We start from the raw sequence: 18,459 nt of genomic DNA on the forward strand, positions 1-18,459 counted from the left end.
TAAATATATAGTTTTGTTATTATTTGTAAATTTAAGTTTATTTATTTGTATTAATTATATAGAATAATATAAAAATAATATTTTATATAAAATCTTAAATTTTATCTTTTTAAAATATTTCTTTTTAATATTTGTATCTTTTAATCGTTTATTCATAATTTATATATTTATCGTTCGTAATTAGTTTTAAACTTAGTATTTTACCGTAGTTATTTTTTATTTCTAGATTTTTAGGCTTTGCCGTAAAATCCCTTAAGTGTTTTTTCTTTAGATTTAGAATTTAGACGCTTTAGAATTTTGCGACGCCATTTATATATTTTAGTGCCTTTTAAGTTATTGCCTTTTTGGATATAGATTTCCTTTTAAGCTTTAATACCTTTAGGCGCAACTTTTTAGATTTAGTTTTTAGACTTTCGACGTTTTTCTTTCTTATTTTTATTTTTCGATTTTTATTTTTCGACGTTTTTCGACGCACTCTTTTTCTTTCTCATTTCTACGCTCTAGTTTTTAGGATATAGATTTTTATCTTCTTCAAAAAATTTAGACGAAAAATTATTTTAAGCGATTAAATTAATAGACATCCAAATTTTCTGGTTCGTAGTGATGTTATGCGAGGTGTATATAGAATAGTTTATATTTTACTAGGAAAAACTATTAAATACGATACAATTTTACACAAGATATTTATTTATTTATAGAATGGATATACTTAAACCTTGCTACAACACTTATAGGCAGTGTACCTAATCGAACAGTAGTGTAGTTTTTAGTAAGTCCGGTTCGTTCCACAGGGAAATCTTTAAACAAAGCTCAACGCTATATTAGTTTACTTTTATAGAAATACAAATATATATATAAGTAATATTATTATTATAAAGGGGGGTTTTTACCGTTTAATGACCGGTTTGTCGATTTATATTTTAAGCGAAGCGTATAGTAAATGATGATATTTAAATAACAATAAAATAAATAACAATAATTAAAATTACAATAAATAAAAGTACGAAAAAAAAAATGAAATAAAATATATTATGCTTATTTAAACTTCCGTAATCATGATGTTTGACGTGTTGATTTTAGTTTTATGCCCATGGGTTAATTGTCCTTTGTCCTGGATTATTTAATATGTCCGTCTGGTTTTTGTCCATAACAGTCCATCAGTCATAAATATAAAGTGCGAGTGTCCTCATCAAATTATTCTTATACCCGAAGTTAAATATTCCAACTAATTGGGGATTCGAATTGTAACAAGGTTTTAATACTTTGTTTAATGAATACACCAGGTTATCGACTGCGTGTAAACCAAGGTTTTACTACTTTGTTAACAATTACACCAATTACCCTTGAATGTAATTTCACCCCTGTTTTAATTATTCTAGTGGCTATTAATCCATTCCCGTGTCCGGTTAAATGAACGATTATTCGTACATATAAATACCCAGCCCATCGTGTCCGATTGAGTGTATATGGTAATTTATAGGGACGCCCAATTGTAAATCTTTATATTAACATTAACAAACTATCATTTAGTTAAACAAATATAAAGCCCATTAATAGCCCATAGTCTAATTTCCACAAGTGTCGTTCTTTTGTCCAAACCCCAATTATGGTACAAAGCCCAATTACCCAATTTTAGTAATTAGCCCAACATCATGATTACTTCGTTTTAAATAAGCATAATAATAACTTAGCTACGAGACATTAATGTAAAAAGGTTGAACATAACTTACAATGATTAAAAATAGCGTAGCGTTACACGGACAGAATTTCGACTTACACCCTTACAATATTCGCTAACATACCCTTATTATTAGAATTATAATTAAAATTAAAATATAAATTATAAATATAAATATAAATTTTACGTATGAATGAGGAAGAAAAAGATGATGATTTTGATCAGAATTCGGTTGGCTTTATAGGCAGTTTTCAATTTTGGGGCTCCGCGACTCGCGGTGAAAACCTCTTCAAACTCCGCGAGTCGCGGAGGTTACTTTTACAGCTCAGTCCTTGGAGTTTTTCTCTGCCGACGGTTTTTTATTTATAAATATAATATATATATAATTAATATAATTAATTATATATTATATTATATTTATATACATAGTTAACTTGTAATTTTTAGTCCGTTGCGTCGAGCGTTAAGAGTTGACTCTGGTCCCGGTTCCGGATTTTCGAACGTCCTCGAGTACAATTTAATATCTTGTACTTTGCGTTTTGAATCTTGTACTTTTGTAATTTCGAGACGTTTCTTATCAATAATTGGAACCTTTTTGATTGTCTTTTGTACTTTTGAGCTTTTTGGTCGTTTGCGTCTAAAATTCGTCGAATCTTTGTTTTGTCTTCACCTTTTATTATACAAACGAATATCACTTGTAAATAGAACAATTGCAACTAAAAGCTTGTCTTTCTTGAGGAATAATGCTATGAAATATATGTTCGTTTTTAGCATTATCAAATATTCCCACACTTGAGCGTTGCTTGTCCCCAAGCAATATTGTCTTGAAATACTAGAATCACTTCTTTATTCTTCACACTTTGTACATCAGTGATTTCTATACGGCGGTATAAACAATGGTAGTAACGATATGGTTTACAGTCCCACATGACTATAAAAATTTAGATCCATTAAGGAAATTGGATCTTTATGAAAACATTTGATTTTTTTGAAATCTAGTTTTTACCCTAGATAAGTTTTCTGGAATAACCCTTTACCGGTGTTTGCAAAATATTTTTGTGGGTTTGGTGGGTTTCAGATTTGAAAATTTTAGCTCAAAACTTGCGGTTTTGTGTCACCCACTTGCTAACCTTGTATTTGGAAAGCAACACGTCCAGTTTACTTGTCCCGTATATTACCTTTCGGTAAACTACCGTCCGGTTGAAAGGAAAGCGTTGAACAAGCAACTGTTAAGGCAATGTCCCCTGACATGCTTTTAATTATGGTCTATAACGTGTCGGACGCAATTACTATCCTTGGTAGGAGCAATAGTAAAGCTCACCCTTATAATTTTTTCGGTCTGGCACAAGGTCCTGTCTTTGACCACTATGCAACCACCGTTCTTACGGTTGACACCCGATTTGGTTCAGGTGACCTAATGAATTCCAGGTGAATTCCTAGGATTTTACGTTCAATGGTAATGAACGCATTGAAAATAGGGTTTTCAGAAAACAAATCGGTTTGTAATTTTGATCAAAATATTTTCTCGTTTAAGCTCGAGTTTAGATATCATTGAATTCCATGAGTTTGAATTCTCAATCTTTAAGGTCAATCTCTAGGATTGAGTAATATCAGTCTTAAAAGCTGATTTTTAATCTTTAAGGAGATTATCCTTTCTGGGGATCTGATTCATTAGTCTTATCCAGCTAATTTGCATGGTGCCCCCCCATTGTACGAGATAAATCCTTCTCATGGTTAGGATAAATCTGACCACTTGGCGACCCTGTTTAATGCTGAGGTCCGTGGATTTCCTGCTGATTTTAGTGATGACTTTTCTAGATTTTTCGTCAACCTACAGCTGGTCTGGACGACAACTTCATGACATAAATCAAGAAGCGCGTGTCTTTTTCGGAAGACTTTACTTCCTTTTAATGATGGAATTGATTCATCGTGTAGATCCATCTCTTTTTTTCTTTCATCGGGTAAAAACAGTTTAGTTTAGTTCAAAGCAAAAGTATTTTCAGTTATTTGTTACAGATATATGTGACATATGTTTAAAATAACTTGGTAAATTTTCCCACACTTGGCTTTTATTTTCCTTTTTATCGTCCTCTATTCCATTTTAAATGAATTTTGACATTTTAGTTTGTTTCTTAATTTATGTCCTTTCCGAGGTAACAATAATTTCGGTGTTAAAACCTAGTTTTATCGTTCATAAATATGTATAAACATGATTTTGAATTCATTTAATTGAAAATTTTGAAAAATTTTACTAGAATTGGGTAGTCAGTATATAAGACTAGGGCTGTTCTTTTTTATCAGAGAGCACTAGATTCTAATACAACTACTGCTTTACTAGTATTTTTAATGGTAACCAAGTGTATAAAGTAAAAAATTTTAAAATTCGAAAGAATTTAATCCCTTCCCACACTTAAGATCTTGCAATGCCCTCATTTGCAAGAAATCAGTAACAATTTAAATTATTGAGGGTGATTTGTGTGAAAATGATTAAATTTTTACCAAAGTTTCCAAATATATTGGCGTTTGTTTGCTGAATGATAAATGGTGCACATCATTTGTTCATTCCGTCTTGTTGTTATTTCACATATATTTTGCATCTTGTCGTCAAAATTACTTGCTTTTGCTGAACTTAATGCCAGTCTTTGAAAATGCGTTGTTTTACCCTGTTGTGTACATAAGATAAACTGCAAACATATATACATATTTTTGAAGTTTGGTATATTACCCCACATTCAAAAATTATTAAAATCTAAGAATAAAAGTTAGATAATTATAAAAAAATGATTACAATATTAACAACAGTATTAAATTTATCAATAATTACAAATTACAAAATAAATAAATAAATAAATAAACTAAGGATGATATTGGTACCAATAGGGGTTCCAGGCATAACCATAAGTGCTATAGAATGCTTCGGCAGGGTCATACGTAGGATATGGTGGCTGCATCTCTATAGACCAAGGAGGGAAGACGGGTTTCGGTGTAGGAATATAGTTTCTACCTATATGTTGACAATGAGCTATGATCTGGTTCTGATGAACTTGCCAATCTTCAAATGCTCTCTGTCTAGCATTTTCGTATTCCTGAGAAGCTATAAACCTATGCATTTCTTGCATCTCATTCCCCCCTCCTACATTACCTTGCTGCTGGTTTCTCTCCACCTGTGGATGTCTACCATGGTATCGTACTGCGGCGTTATTTCGCCTCTTCAAAACTTTCGCACCATGGTATACATTTAAACCTATAGTATCGCGGGGTTCTGGTTCTTCTACTAATAATCCCCCCCGACTTATATCCACACCGAGATATTCACCAATCAAAGTAATAAAAATTCCACCTCCTATTATGCTATGTGGTCGCATCCCCCGAACCATAGCTGATAAATAATAACCCACACAATATGGTATACTTACAGCGCTTTGTGGGTCTCGAATACACATATGGTAAAACAAATCCTGTTCATTTACTTTTTCTTTGTTCTTACCCCTTTGTGTAATCGAATTAGCTAAAAACCTATGTATCACTCTTAATTCGGCTCTATCTATATCCAAATAAGAGTAATTTCCCCCTTTGAAACGGTGATGGCTTGTCATTTGACTCCACACACCGTGTGTATCAAAATTCTCATCTATCTTTCTACCGTTTAGTATCAATCCTCTACAATCGGCAGACACTAACTCCTCAGGCGTATATATACGTAAAGCCTGAGCCATGTCTAGTAAAGACATGTGGCGCATCGAACCGCCTAACAAAAATCTAATAAAAGAACGATCGGTTAAACTAGCTACCCGATCATTCAACTCTATACTACATAACAATTCTTCACACCATACTTTATATACAGGTCTACGTATGGTGAATAAACATATCCAGTCATTAAAAGAAGAATTACCATACCTCTGTACAAGTAATTCCCTAATTGGCCCGGCCAATTCTACAGCTTCTAAGGGTCCCCATTCTATGACCCTCGGTACCTCAACAACCTTAGAATGAAGAGTATGCAAACCCCGTTGATATTTTGGATAATCTATCCAAAGTCTGTCAAATCTCAGGTTCGGGTGCAACTCTTCCAAGTGCATATCGGAAAAGGTCATGACTGGATGAGGTATATCCTGCTTGTAGTAGTTATCCACCTCCTGTTGTTCCAAATTCTCAGCAGGAGCATTGCGGGCTTGGGATGAAGATTCACCCCTTTCATTCTGCAAAACACATCAAACACAATTTTTGTGCATCCAAATATGCATTAGTGTCAGCAAAATCATCAATCAAAATAATTACAATGACATTATCAATTTATATCAAACTTAAGCTCATTTTCACATTTTTATCAAATCTACACTTTTTCAAATAAGCATATACGAAAATTTTCGCCAAGTTCATAAGCATTCAACTCAAATAACATGTCAAAATAATCATTACTAGCAATTAAACAAGTCTCAAATGGCATTATCTTTCAAAAATCAAGTTCATGAATTTTAGACTTGAAAAAGTCCACTTTAATTCTCAAAATCATGTTTAGGCTCAAAGTTTGGATTATTTAACTACCTAGACATGTTACACTACTCAATTTAGCAACAATTCATGACAAAAATCGGCCATAACCTGTTTATATCAAAAAGCCCCAAATTTGCTCAAGAACACAAACCCTAGATTATTCAAAATTTGAAGTTTAAGGCTTCTAATCATGTTAAACAGCATCAATCTAGGTTATACAAGCATAATACATAAACAATTTAAGCCTAATTACACTAAAAAGCATCAAAATCAAATTGGGGAAAAAATAGCTCAATAACACTTAATTTCGAATTAAATGGTGTTTTGGTGTAGAAATTTACCGTTTTTCTTGAGTAATTCTTAGATAGCATCCTTCTCAACATGATTTTAGCAAAAGATTTGATGATTAACGGTTAAAAATCGTGATTTTTGGGGTGTTTTTGGGTGGTTTTTCGGAGTATTTTCGCTGTTATTTTTCGCAGTGTGTTTTTGTGGTTGTGGACTGATCAGTTCGGGTGTTTATTATTTTTTTTTCTGGGCTTTGATCCCTCCGCGAGTCGCGGAGATTAACCCTCCAAACTCCGCGAGTCGCGGAGTTGTTTTTTTTTTTTTTTTTTTTTATTTATAATCATTAACTTTTGAAACAATTAAGTACTTAATTTTAAAATTTTGTTTCCCTTGTTATTTAGGACGAGGTCGTTTCGGATCGATGTCCTAGTCCGTCCCTCGACAAAATTTTTAAAATTTGTCTTTTTGTAGCGATTGTTTTAAAAGCTAAGATTTTTGGGTTTTTTCAATGTTTTTGGCATACTTTAATTCAATAAGATTAAAAATAATGATAATAAAAGTTCTCGTCCCTACCTCGGGTAAAGCAATTTCGGTTCAAAGACCTAGTCTTCAACTTACGACGAATTTTAAAAATCATATTCTTAACTTAATGAGATAAAGTAAATTTTTGTTTTTAAATTCACACAACTTAAATATGAAATTCAAAATTAATATTAAAAATTCACACCAAACTTAAAATTTGAAATGCATAAAATTAAAAATTTATATTTTAAAAATTAAAAGTTCACACCAAACTTAATTTAAAAATTTATAAATTCATATCAAACTTATATTAATTTTTCAAATATTTACAATTTTAAATATATTGTTTTTACAAAGTTTACAATATTAATTTAAGATTTAAATATTAAGATTAAAAACATGGTAAAAATAAAATTAAAAATCTTTTTGTCTTTTTATCCCACTTTAATTAATCAAATATTATCAAAAATATGCGCCCCTCTTTTCGGTAAAGTAATTTCGGTTCCAAAACCTAATTTAACTCATGACGAATTTTTGAAATATTTTGGGTTGATTGTTTAAAGATATTTATACCTTAAGAATAAACGTTAAATTTCGCAGTGATGTAATAAATTTTTGAATGATATCAATAATTTCGGTCGCCAAACCTAATTTTATTCAATACCAATTTAATACTTTTTAGCGAACAAATTAGCGTTTATTATTAAAAGGTTAAAAATAAAAATAAAAATAAAAACTGTACAGACATACCTGTGAAATAGATTTCTTAGTTATATGATCTATCCCATTCATAAGATAGTCGGTTTAATTGGTTTTCCATGGCTACATAGGCATAACCTCGAGCATTCAGTATCTTTTCTTCTAAACATATGAACGGTCTGTCTCTGCATAAAGTAACAAATTCGGTATTTGAATAGGTTTGATTATTTGAACATTTACCTCCATGTGACCATTTTCCGCATTTGTGACATCGTTCTAGGTGTCGTGCTCTTCTTTTCGCTGCGGATTTTGATTTTCCTTTACCAAATTGTAACTTATTATCTTCGCATCTGGATTCTTTTCTAACTCCGTCCATTCTTTCTCTGATTACTGATACTATTTCACTCGGTAGTATGTCATTATTACGTTTAGTGATCAAAGCGTGTAGCATTAGACCATGGTTTAGTTCACAGGCAGTCTTCATTTCGTAAAAACCTAAAAAAAAAAAAAAAAATTCAGAATGGGGGGAGAAGACTTGTTCTTTAGGGTCTGCTAGGGAAAGACCATTCGGGTTCCATTTTCGAGAACTACACGAAAACAGACAATCTAACTCTAACAGAAATACATATTATCCTTTAAAGACTTGATTCTCCCCACACTTAGTTAGCTGTGGTGTCGAAATTGTGATTAACTTCGTTGTCGACTTCCATCGGACCATGTATGTAATGTTTAACTCTGTGACCATTAACTTTAAATTCAATTCCATTTGAATTTATTAATTCTATCGTTCCGTATGGAAAAACTCTTTTGACTATGAATGGTCCAGACCATCTTGATTTCAATTTTCCAGGAAATAGCTTGAATCGTGAATTGAAAAGAAGAACTCTGTCTCCTTCTTTAAATTCTTTTGAACTTCTGATTCTTTTATCATGCCATTTCTTCGTTCTTTCTTTATAGATTAACGAATTTTCGTATGCTTCATGTCTTAATTCTTCTAATTCATTTAGTTAACTTAATCGTAGACGTCCGGCTTCATGTAAATCAAGATTACATGTCTTCAAAGCCCAAAATGCTTTGTGTTCAATTTCTACTGGAAGATGACATGCTTTTTCATAAACAAGTCTAAAAGGTGTGGTTCCAATTGGAGTTTTGTAGGCTGTTCTAAAAGCCCAGAGTGCATCCTCCAATTTAATGGACCATTCCTTCGGATTTGATCCTACGGTTTTCTCTAGAATACGTTTTAAAGCTCGGTTGGTATTTTCAACTTGTCAACTTGTTTGTGGATGATATGCGGTGGAGATTTTATGAGTTACTCCATATCTTTTAAGAACTTTCTCAAGTTGATTATTACAGAAATGAGTACCCCGATCACTTATTAAAGCTTTCGGTGTTCCAAACCTTGTAAAAAGACGTTTTAAAAAGTTGACTACAACTCGTGCATCGTTAGTTAGGAGAGCTTGTGCTTCCGCCCATTTAGATACATAATCAATGGCTACGAGTATATATAGATTATTATGAGATTTTGGAAATGGACCCATAAAGTCAATACCCCAAATGTCAAATACTTCACATACTTGGATGACATTTTGTGGCATTTCATCACGTTGACTTATTTTTCCGGCCCTTTGACATGCATCACAGGATTTGCAAAGAAGGTGTGCGTCTTTGTAAATTGTAGGCCAATAGAATCCAGCTTCATAAACTTTTCTTGCTGTTAGTTGAGGCCCATAATGCCCTCCTGTTGGTCCTGTGTGACAATGGTTTAAAATTTTACTAGCTTCATCTCCAAATACACATCGGCGTATTATTCCATCAGGACAACTTTTAAACAGATGTGGATCTTCCCAGAAATAGTGTTTTATATCACTGAAGAATTTCTTTCGTCTTTGGTACGATAATCCTTTTTCAAGGAATCCACAAACTAAGTAGTTTGCATAGTCTGCAAACCATGGGATTTCTTTATAATCTATCTTCAATAGATATTCATCAGGAAAGTTGTCTTGTATGGCCCATTCATTCAGAACTTCTAATTCGGGATTTTCAAGACGAGAAAGATGATCAGCGGCGAGATTTTCTGCTCCTCTTTTATCTCGGATTTCAATATCAAACTCTTGTAAGAGTAAGATCCAACGGATTAATCTTGGTTTAGCATCTTGTTTTGAAAATAGGTATCTAAGAGCAGAATGGTCGGTATAGACCACCGTTTTTGCTAGAACGAGATATGATCGAAATTTGTCAAAAGCAAAGACAATAGCAAGGAGTTCTTTTTCAGTAGTTGTATAGTTCGTTTGTGCTCCTTGTAATGTCTTACTAGCATAATATATAGGTTGAAATCGTTTTTCAATCCTTTGTCCTAAAACGGCTCCCATTGCAAAATCACTTGCATCGCACATTAGTTCAAATGGTAGATTCCAATTTGGTGTTATCATGATCGGTGCATTAGTGAGTTTTTCTTTAAGAATATTAAAAGATTTGATACATTCATCTGAAAAGATGAATGGCGCATCCTTTTCTAGGAGTTTATTCATAGGAGTGGCAATTTTAGAAAAATCTTTTATGAAACGTCGGTAAAAACCGGCATGCCCTAGAAAACTCCTAACTCCTCTAACATTGGTGGGATGTGGAAGTTTAGCAATTACATCTACTTTAGCTCTATCCACTTCAATTCCTTCTTTTGAAATTTTATGTTCAAGAACGATGCCTTCTTTAACCATGAAATTGCATTTCTCCCAATTAAGTACTAGATTTGATTTTTCGCATCTAATTAGTATTCGTTCCAGATTAACTAGACATGATTTAAATGTATCACCGAAGACTGAAAAGTCATCCATGAAAACTTCCATGCATTCTTCTATCATGTCATGAAAAATCGCCATCATACACCTTTGAAAGGTTGCAGGGGCGTTGCAAAGTCCAAATGGCATGCGTTTGTAAGCAAAAGTACCATAAGGGCACGTGAATGTGGTTTTCTCTTGGTCCTCGGGTGCTATTGGAATTTGAAAATATCCGGAAAATCCATCTAGAAAACAATAGTAACTATTTCCGGCTAATCTTTCCAACATTTGATCTATGAAAGGTAAGGGAAAGTGATCTTTTCTGGTGGCGTCATTTAATTTTCTATAATCAATACATACACGCCATCCTGTTACAGTCCTAGTAGGAATAAGCTCATTTTTCTCATTTGTAATGACAGTCATACCACCCTTCTTAGGCACGCATTGAACTGGGCTTACCCATGGACTATCAGAGATTGGATATATCAAACCTGCATCTAGCAGTTTAATAATCTCTTTCTTAACTACATCTTGCATATTAGGATTTAGTCTTCATTGGCGTTGCACATACGTTTTATGACCTTCTTCCATAAGGATTTTATGTGTGCAATACGAAGGACTTATTCCTTTAATATCATGAATCTTCCATGCAATGGCTGGTTTATGAGCTTTCAACACAGAAATGAGTTGTGATTTCTCATTTTCAGTAAGAGAAGACGATATTATTACAGGTAATTCAGATTCACCATGTAAATAAGCGTATTCCAAATGGTTTGGAAGTGGCTTTAACTCTAATTTCGGAGGTTCTTCTATCGATGATTTATATCGATATCTGTCTTCTTCTTTTAGCATTTGAATTTCTTCTGTTGTTGGTTCATATCCATTAGCTATAAGTGTAGCTAACATTTCAGCTTCATCAATTGGTTCATTACCTTCTCCTAAAGAACATTCTCCTGTTCCTTGTAATTCTGGAAATTCTTTTAATAATTCTGCATGTGCATCTATAGTTTGAATATAATAACATGTATCATCTGCAGATTGTGGTTGTTGCATTGCTCTATCAACTGAAAAGGTAACACTCTCATCCTCTATACTTAGGGTCAGTTTCTTACCGAACACATCTATCATTGCTTTAGCCGTGTTTAAGAATGGTCTTCCTAATATGAGAGGAACTTGAGAATCTTCTTCCATGTCCAAAACAACAAAATCTACTAGAAATACTAAAGTACCAACTTTAACTAGCATGTTCTCCATTATCCCTCTAGGATATTTTATTGATCTATCGGCTAGTTGTATGCTTATTCTGGTTGGTTTTAATTCTCCAAGGTCTAGTTTAGCGTATAGTGAATACGGCATTAGATTTATACTAGCACCTAAGTCTGCCAATGCTTCTATTGAACTAAGACTACCCAGAAAACATGGAATTGTGAAACTTTCTGGATCAGATAGTTTTTCTGGTATCTTATTCAACAGCACTGCTGAACAATTAGCATTCATAGTAACAGCCGAGAGTTCTTCCATTTTCTTTCTATTTGTGATTAGATCTTTCAAGAATTTAGCATACCTTGGCATTCCTGAAATTACATCAATGAAAGGAAGATTTACATTTATCTGTTTAAACATATCCAAGAATTTGGATTGCTCGGCTTCAAGTTTTTCTTTCTTCATTTTACTCGGATAAGGAAGTGGTGGTTGGTATGGTTTAACATAAGGTTTATCCTTAACTGTGTTATTTTCATTAACCTTTTCAACTACCGGTTCTTTTTCCTTATCTTGATCAGGTTGTGGTTCTTGTGGAGTAGGAATAGTTTCATCAGAAGTTACAGGTATTTCAGGTGGTTTAAGTGTTGTACCACTTCTTGTGGTAATAGCTTTAGCTGTTTCATTCCGGGGGTTAGCGTTTGTATCACTAGGTAGACTTCCCGGTTTTCTTTCACCTATTAACCTTGCTAGGTTACTTACTTCTTGTTCCAGATTTTGAATAGAAGCTTGTTGATTTCTAAATGCTTGAGCATTTTGTTCATTGGTTTGTTTTTGAGATGTGAAAAACTGCGTTTGAGTTTCAACTAGCTTCGTCATCATATCTTCTAAATTCGGCTTTTTATCATCGGTTTGTTGTGGTGGTTTGTTTTGAAAATTAGGTCTTTGCTGATTATAAGCATTATTAGATACTTGTTGATTGCTAGGACCTTGTTGGTTGTTGTATGGAATATTTCGGTTATAATTCTGGTTTTGATTGTAAATCGGTCTTGGCGGTTGATAATTATTCTGATAATTATTTCCAGGCCTTTGGTTTATGTATGAAATATTCTCTCTTTGTTCCATTGTTAATTCAATACTGAGACAATCTTTTGTCAAATGTGGTCCTCCACACTGCTCACAACTAATTCGTATTGAGTGAATATCCTTAGTCATCTTTTCCATTCGTCTCTCCACAGCATCTATCTTTGCGGAAATGGAATCTAAGTCATGGCTAGAATCGGCTCTAGCTGCTTTAGATGATCTAATGATGTCTTTTTCTTGGTGCCACTCATGTGAGTGGGAAGCAGTGTTATCAATAATTTTGTAAGCATCAGTTTCGGTTTTCTTCATAATAGAACCACCAGCTGCTATATCTATGTCTTTCCTTGTAGTGATGTCGCATCCTTGGTAGAATATTTGTACTATTTGACAGGTGTCTAAACCATGTTGCGGACATCCTCTTAACAACTTTCCATATCTTGTCCACGCCTCATATAGAGTTTCATTTGGCTTCTGTGTGAACGTAACAATTTCTGCTTGAAGTCTTACGGCTTTAGATGCAGGAAAGAATTGTTTAAGAAATTTGTCAATTAAAACGTCCCATGTATCGATCGCCCCTTCAGGTAACGATTCCAACCAATCTTTGGCTTCTCCCTTTAAAGTCCAGGGAAATAACATGAGATATATCTGTTCATCCTCCACTTCTCGTATTTTAAATAGTGTGCAGATCCTATTAAAGGTACGTAGATGTTCATTTGGATCTTCCTTCGGCGCACCACTAAATTGGCATTGATTAGTCACCATGTGTAGAATTTGTCCTTTGATTTCATAATCTGGCGCATTAATGTCTGGATGAGTAATTGCGTGACCTTGGCCAGTGCGTTTAGCTCTCATTCGATCTTCCATACTTAAAGGTTCCAGATTCTCCATAATTGAATTTGTTGAATCGGTATCACTAGATGATTCTGATTTAATGGTTCGTTCCTCAACAATCTCTGTTTGAATGATTGGTGGTTCCGGAGGAAAGTTTAGTGGTTCAGGATCTACGAACCGTTCCTGAATATTCTCTGGATTCTCAATTGTGATGTTGGGTTCAAAAAATGGATTATCGGAAATTTGAACTGAAGTACTTGGTCGACTGGATGACGATTCTAAAGAAAAATCAACGGCGGTTATATTTGCTAAATGTCTTGATCTAGTTACAGGTGGTGAACGTACAAAAGGTGATGAACGTCTTGCTCGGTGCATTCACTGAATATCCTATTAGTTTTTAAAAGGAAAGAAAAATTATAATAAGTTATCCAATTAATAGACTTTTCTGATTTTGCCCACGTTTCGAATAGCCAAAAGATGCAGCAGAGGGGCAGGATTCGTTTGGTCTCAATATAATTGAGGACTGTTTGGCTCCAATAACCCGGTCCACGTACAAATTCAACTATTACTACGAACCAGAAAATTTTGATGTCTATCAATTTAACCACTCAAAATAAATTTTCGTAATTTTAAGAAATTTAGATAAGAAGTAGAAAAAATTCTAAGTCCTAAAAACTAGAATGGTGAGAAATAAGAGAGAAAAAGAGTTCGTCGCAAAAGGTCGAAAAAGAAAAAATGGTTGAAAAATAAAAGGTGACGGAAAAATAAAAGAAACTTATAAAAACTTAAAAATACTTAACTAACCTAACCTTATTACTACAACTAACTTAAAATTATAATCGCAAATTGAAATTACTAATTGGAATGACAATTGGTACATAGTAAAAGTCGTCTAAAAATATTAAAGCTTACAGGAAAAACTAAATTCCAAATGGAAATAACTTAAAAAGAAACTAAAACTTAAAATGGCGTCGCAAAATTCTAAAGCACCTAAATCTTAGTCTAAAGAAAAAACACTTAAGGAATTCTACGGCAAAGCCTAAAAATCTAGGAGTAAAAATAACTATAGCAAAAACTAAGTTTAAAATTAAATATGAGCTAAAAATACAAATATTACGCTACAACGATTAAAAAGGGACAAAATATAAAAATATACAAAAAGTTGTAAAAAGTACAATTTTTATAAAAATATTATTTTTATATTATTTTTTTAATAAAACTACTAATTTTACAAATTAATTAAACTAATTAATACTAAATAAAACAAATTAAATAAAAAGTAAATCTTAAAATAAAACTAATAATAATAATAATAATAATTAGGTTTAAATAATAATAATTAATTAAAACCCGTAATTAATGCTGGTTTAGGGTTTTTTGTCGCCTGTCAGAAAGGCTCCGCGAGTCGCGGCAATTAAAGCATCAAACCCCGCGAGTCGCGGGGTTCCAGAATTCAGCTGACAGGTTTGAAATTTTACGCGTTTTTATATATTTTTTATTTTTTTTATTTTCTGTTTTCTGTTTTTTTTTTCTATAAATAAAAGATAGTTAATAAAACTTATATTTTTATAAACTAAAATAGAAATAAAGAAACTTATAAAACTTAAATATTTAACAAAATCTTAAAAATACTTATATTTTTGTTTTTCTTTTTATATTTTTCGAATATTTAAAACGTATTTTTACAAAACGAATTTTAATAAAAGTAAACAAAAAATCTTTTTTTTTTTTTATATTAGCGTTGCGCTTCCGGCTTTTAAGATAATCCCCGGCAGCGGCGCCAAAAATACTTGATGTTATGCGAGGTGTATATAAAATAGTTTATATTTTACTAGGAAAAACTATTAAATACGATACAATTTTACACAAGATATTTATTTATTTATAGAATGGATATACTTAAACCTTGCTACAACACTTATAGGCAGTGTACCTAATCGTACAGTAGTGTAGTTTTTACTAAGTCCGGTTCGTTCCACAGGGAAATCTTTAAACAAAGCTCAACGCTATATTAGTTTACTTTTATAGAAATACAAATATATATATAAGTAATATTATTATTATAAAGGGGGGTTTTTACCGTTTAATGACCGGTTTGTCGATTTATATTTTAAGCGAAGCGTATAGTAAATGATGATATTTAAATAACAATAAAATAAATAACAATAATTAAAATGACAATAAATAAAAGTACGAAAAAAAAATGAAATAAAATATATTATGCTTATTTAAACTTCCGTAATCATGATGTTTGACGTGTTGATTTTAGTTTTATGCCCATGGGTTAATTGTCCTTTGTCCTGGATTATTTAATATGTCCGTCTGGTTTTTGTCCATAACAGTCCATCAGTCATAAATATAAAGTGCGAGTGTCCTCATCAAATTATTCTTATACCCGAAGTTAAATATTCCAACTAATTGGGGATTCGAATTGTAACAAGGTTTTAATACTTTGTTTAATGAATACACCAGGTTATCGACTGCGTGTAAACCAAGGTTTTACTACTTTGTTAACAATTACACCAATTACCCTTGAATGTAATTTCACCCCTGTTTTAATTATTCTAGTGGCTATTAATCCATTCCCGTGTCCGGTTAAATGAACGATTATTCGTACATATAAATACCCCGCCCATCGTGTCCGATTGAGTGTATATGGTAATTTATAGGGACGCCCAATTGTAAATCTTTATATTAACATTAACAAACTATCATTTAGTTAAACAAATATAAAGCCCATTAATAGCCCATAGTCTAATTTCCACAAGTGTCGTTCTTTTGTCCAAACCCCAATTATGGTACAAAGCCCAATTACCCAATTTTAGTAATTAGCCCAACATCATGATTACTTCGTTTTAAATAAGCATAATAATAACTTAGCTACGAGACATTAATGTAAAAAGGTTGAATATAACTTACAATGATTAAAAATAGCGTAGCGTTACACAGACAGAATTTCGACTTACACCCTTACAATATTCGCTAACATACCCTTATTATTAGAATTATAATTAAAATTAAAATATAAATTATAAATATAAATATAAATTTTACGTATGAATGAGGAAGAAAAAGATGATGATTTTGATCAGAATTCGGTTGGCTTTATAGGCAGTTTTCAATTTTGGGGCTCCGCGACTCGCGGTGAAAACCTCTTCAAACTCCGCGAGTCGCGGAGGTTACTTTTACAGCTCAGTCCTTGGAGTTTTTCTCTGCCGACGGTTTTTTATTTATAAATATAATATATATATAATTAATATAATTAATTATATATTATATTATATTTATATACATAGTTAACTTGTAATTTTTAGTCCGTTGCGTCGAGCGTTAAGAGTTGACTCTGGTCCCGGTTCTGGATTTTCGAACGTCCTCGCGTACAATTTAATATCTTGTACTTTGCGTTTTGAATCTTGTACTTTTGTAATTTCGAGACGTTTCTTATCAATAATTGGAACCTTTTTGATTGTCTTTTGTACTTTTGAGCTTTTTGGTCGTTTGCGTCTAAAATTCGTCGAATCTGTCTTTTGTCTTCACCTTTTATTATACAAACGAATATCACTTGTAAATAGAACAATTGCAACTAAAAGCTTGTCTTTCTTGAGGAATAATGCTATGAAATATATGTTCGTTTTTAGCATTATCACGTAGTAATAGTTGAATTTGTTAGTGGCGAGTTGTGGGCTTCCGATTTAAAGGGTCCTGGCTACCTGCTGCATCTATTGGCTATTCGAAACGTGGGCAAAATCAGAAAAGTTTATTGATTTGATAATTTTAATAATTTCTATATTTATAACTAATAGGATATTCCGTGAATGCACCGAGCAAAACGTTCACCACCTTTCATACGTTCACCTCCTGTAACTCGATCAAGACATCTAGCCAATATTGTCGACGTTGATTTTTCTTTAGAATCATCATCTAGTCGAACATGTACTCCAATTCAAATTTCCGATAATCCATTTTTTGAACCCGACTTCAAAATTGAAAACCCGGAGGATATTCAAGGACAATTCCAAGATCTTGAACCACTAATTATTCCTCCTGAACCATAAACCGTTAAATCAGAATCCTCCAGTGATTCGTATTCAACAAATTCAATTATGAAAGTAAATGAACCTCTAAGTATGGAAGACCGAATGAGAGCCACACGCACGGGCCAAGGTCGCGCCATTATTAAGCCAGACATTAATACGCCAGATTATGAAATCAAAGGACAAATCCTACACATGGTAACTAATCAATGCCAATATAGTGGTACGCCAAAAGAAGATCCAAACGAACATCTTCGAACCTTTAATAGGATCTGTACTTTATTCAAAATCAGAGAAGTTGAGGATGAACAGATCTATCTCATGTTGTTTCCCTGGACTTTAAAGGGAGAAGCAAAAGATTGGTTAGAATCGTTACCTGAAGGAGCGATTGATACATGGGATGTCTTAATTGAAAATTTTCTTAAAATATTCTTTCCGGCATCTAAAGTCGTGAGACTTCAAGGAGAAATTGTTACGTTCACACAAAAGCCAAATGAAACATTATATGAGGCGTGGACAAGATTCGAAAAGTTGTTGAGAGGATGTCCTCAACACGGTTTAGATACTTATCAAATAGTACAAATATTCTACCAAGGTGTCGACGTTGCTACACGAAAAGACATCGACACAGCAACCGGTGGTTCCATTATGAAGAAAACCGCTACCGAAGCTCACAAAATTATTGATAACATAGCCTCCCACTCACATGAGTGACACCAGGAAAAAGATATTTTTCGTTCATCTAAAGCGGCTAGAGCCGATTCTAGCCATGACTTTGATTCCGTTTCCACAAAAATAGATGCTTTCGAGAGAAGAATGGAAAAGATGACTAAAGATATTCACACAATACGAA

The 18,459-nt window shown here is 32.9% G+C and overlaps 1 non-coding gene across 1 annotated transcript; it reads right to left on the reverse strand.

Moving 5' to 3' along the window:
• Positions 1-18,059: 18,059 nt before the first annotated feature.
• LOC139903099 (small nucleolar RNA R71) lies at positions 18,060-18,166 on the reverse strand. The gene has a single exon (XR_011777943.1). It is a non-coding gene; the product is annotated as a small nucleolar RNA R71 (small nucleolar RNA).
• Between the last annotated feature and the right edge of the window lie 293 nt (positions 18,167-18,459).

Source organism: Rutidosis leptorrhynchoides, chromosome 3, assembly GCF_046630445.1.
Source record: "Rutidosis leptorrhynchoides isolate AG116_Rl617_1_P2 chromosome 3, CSIRO_AGI_Rlap_v1, whole genome shotgun sequence".
Classification (NCBI taxonomy): domain Eukaryota; kingdom Viridiplantae; phylum Streptophyta; class Magnoliopsida; order Asterales; family Asteraceae; genus Rutidosis; species Rutidosis leptorrhynchoides.